This window comes from Miniopterus schreibersii, assembly GCF_964146895.1.
Source record: "Miniopterus schreibersii genome assembly, chromosome: 3".
Lineage (NCBI taxonomy): Eukaryota > Metazoa > Chordata > Mammalia > Chiroptera > Miniopteridae > Miniopterus > Miniopterus schreibersii.
The window spans coordinates 67,540,111-67,543,851 of NC_138103.1; positions in this window are offsets into that span (position 1 = coordinate 67,540,111).

Consider the following 3,741-nt stretch of genomic DNA (forward strand, 5'->3'; position numbering starts at 1 on the left):
TGCCCTGACCGGGAATCGAACCCTCATCGCCTGGATCCCAGGTCGACGCTCAACCACTGAGCCACGCCCCGGCCAGGCATAAATGATTCTTAACGTTTGCTGTTTGATTGCTTTGCATCATCAGCAGTGCCTGGACCAGAACAGTCATCAGTTTGAAAACAGGCATTGACAAAAAGAATTATTCATTTCTGTATATTTTTTTAACTTTTGAAAATGAACTGTTAATAAATACTGACTTTACAATCATTCAAAGTGTGTGTACATTTTGGGGGGACACCCTATATATCTTTAAAGACTCAGCAGGCTTGCTAAGTGAAAGAGAATCCAGGGAAACACATTAAACCATCAGATACTCAGGCCAAGGCTACACTTCCTGTTTGCTCCCAGCTGCTAACCATAGTTACAAATTCTAATCAGAAAGTTTGCAAAACATGCCAAGATCTGGTCATCTGTGTATGACTCCACTCCGGTGAGATCAGACACCGAGCTTCGATGGTCAGTTTCTGCTGCTTACCATCTCGTGATGTAACTTCCTGTCTTTTGTAGTCAATTTCCCCTCAGCTTCTTACCAATGTCTCTGCGCCTCCAAGTTCTACTCAACCCCCATTTCCTTAAGATAACCAGCTGAGTGCTGCAGAAGGCCCTTGGATCCTATGATGTCTCTGAAGGCCAAAGAAGACCCTTTAATACACTTGAAAACCCTCCAAAGGTTTGGTGAAGCCAGTGCAGGTGTCTGGACATGGTCCATCAGTTCCAACTGGGAAATCACATGGCTTTTAGGGAAGCTTTCCGTTTCTCACAGGGTCACCCTTTCCTTCAAATGCTTTCCTTGGGCCAAGAACAACACAATCAGCACTGGGAGGCTGACTCAGGAGGGAACATCACGTGAGTGTGGAAATTACTGAATGAGGAACATTGAGATCAGTGTGTTTCCTACCAATTCTACAACCAATTTGCTGTTTGACCTGGGCAAGTTACTTGACCCTTTGAGCCCCAGGATCCTTGGTTGTAAGATATTACATTCCTTTCTCTAATGACACTCAGGATTGTTATAAAGACCAAATGAAATTAATGAAAGGAGAAAGCACTTCTTAAAGTATGCTAATTGCTACGGCATCCTATTATTATAGCCAAATTATTCATCCTGCTTTTATATTTGATATGGTAGATATTTACACTCTTTCAGCTTCTCATTTCTGCAGTGGAACTCCCCCTTGGGGCTGTGCTTTTGATAAACCCTCCTTACTTACTTTGCTATCCCTACTTTCCTTCAAGGATATGCTTGGATCACCCTCCCTCTGGAGTGAACTCCTTTAGTGGCGTCCTCGGTGACTCCGTCACCTTGGCTGAATTTCTCAAGCATGGCTGCCATTTGGCCCATGAATTGTTTTTTCCCCAGTCATTTGGCTCTTAGCATCTCCTATCTTGCTGGTTAGTTATGTTCTGGGTGCAGGGACTACCTCTGTAACTACAGTGCCTTTCTTTGAGAGCAGGGACTGGGGCTTATCTCTCTTTGCATCCTCAACTCAAGCAACACATTGTCATTAACAGTGAATGACTTTTGGCCATTGTACTGGGTTGAATAGTGTCCCCCCAAAATTCATGTCTTTGCACATACATAATCAAGTTACGATGAAGTCACACTGGATTAGAGCAGCCGTAAATCCAATGTCTTGCATTCCTTAAAGAGAGGAATTTGGACACAGAGGAGACACAGGAAAGGAGGGTCATGCAATGACACAGGCAGAGGTTGAAATGATGCAGCTGCATACAAAAATAAAATTTTTAAAAAAACTATTAAAAAAAAAAAAAAGATGCAGCTGTAAGACAAGGAACACCAAGTGAGGGGCACTTACAAATCCAAAGATTGAGCACCTGAATTAATCTGAAATATAAGTATATTACTTATAAAATTGTAGAACACACAGACTTATGTGAGCAGGGATTTAAGTGTCTTTTTCCTCATGTTTCTTTCTCCTAGGCCTTCACTCCCATACACTCCCCTTGACTGCGGACAAAGCAATTAAGGGGGTGGCGCCGCTGTGGATGATGTATCCTCGAACAGACATGGTCCGCCCGCCCAACCAGGAGTCAAGATATCATCTTATCGAGACATCGCCAGATGACCAAGAACAAGAGCTGACGCCTGCGGACCTCTGGAGCTGCACAATAGCTGCATTCCATTCTCAGCCTCAGTCTACCCCACTTCCCTATATAACCCTATCCCTCAGGCCATTTCTGAAGACAGGATTTGGATGCTCGTATGCTCCCTGTCTTCTTGGTTGGCCGGCCTTCTCAATAAACGCCTTATGTGGTCCAACCCTGCCTCTGTTGAACTGGATACAGCGACAGGCAGCCCGAACCCCACCAGGGTTTCCCGGTAACACAAAGGACTGGCAGCAACTACCAGAAGCTCCGAGAGGCAGCGGAGTCTTCCTTCAGGAGCATAGCCCTGCCAACACCTTGATGTCAGGCTTCTCTCCTCCTGAACCGTGAAAGAATACATTTCTGCTGCTTTAAGTCACCCAGTGTTGGGTAATTTGTTATGGCAGCCCTGGGAAATTAATACCCTGGGGATGCTGAGCATGCGTAGTATTTAGCAGGGGCCTTCTGGAGCCACCATCCAGCCTTGGGCAACTGCTTTCTGAAGACCCAGGGTGCTGATGAGAGCAAGGTTTCAAGGGAAAGAAGGGACTAATTGAAGGCAGTGGGTGATAGGACAAGGAAAGAGCTGGGTGTGGTCTGAGTGTGGGACAATCTAAAACAAAGTTTACAGACTATAGGTTAAAGGTGCTTTTAAAGACCCATCATAGAAACAGTTTGCTTTATGACAAAAAGGTCGACCTGGGAGTTGGAGATAGTAGAGCAAGTGAGTTGAATGGATAACCACTTTATGATATGATATATTCAGAATAATAAAATGGACCTGCTGGGAGGCATTGTGTGCGTGGATTTCATAGCACCCCTTCCTGAGATAACTGGAAGCTCCCTTGTGTGAGCCGGGCTGATGATGGCTGGTGAACCGTTTGGTTCCAGTCCTAGAGGCCTCAGTCTCCCCAGTTAACAGCAATGGGCACCAGGGCAGACCACCTGCTTCTGGGTTCTGGCTCTGCTACTACTGGCAAATTATTTCACCTCACTTGCCTCCCTCTCCTCATGTGTAAAGTCAGAATAGAAATGGCACCTCCCTCCTAACTCTGTAAGGACTGAAAGTTCATTTGCAGGAATTGCTTAGAACAGCCCCACAGATGGATAACAGAAGCCTGGGTGGTTTTTCTCGCCCTGGGGCTCATCACCAAGTGCAAATGCGGGAGACCAGAGGGGCGAATATGGGACCTTTAAGGGCTCTTCCAGAAAGAGGAGTTCCCACTGGGAAAAGATGGGCGCAAAACTAGCCATGTGCTTGAAATACCTCTGCAAAATAGATACTACTCTGAAATAGGCAGGGCAGTCGCAGAGACTCCGTTACTGGGGACAGACTCTAGATCCCAGGACTGAAGAAGATGGGGGCCCTTGCGGGGCTCCTAACCGGGTTACCGGGTCCTACCCAGCTGCGCGCCAACCGGCCAGGCGTGGAGCAGGCGCGGCCGGCGCAGCCCGGCCAAGGGGAGCGAGGGGAGCAGCCGGGCCGGCTCTCCCGGCGCCCCCGCCCCGCCAGGCCGCCCCGGGAGCTCGGGCGAGCGAGGGGCGCGGCCCGGGGCGCGGCGAGGGTGGGAACTGCAGGCAGGGCGCAGAGCACCC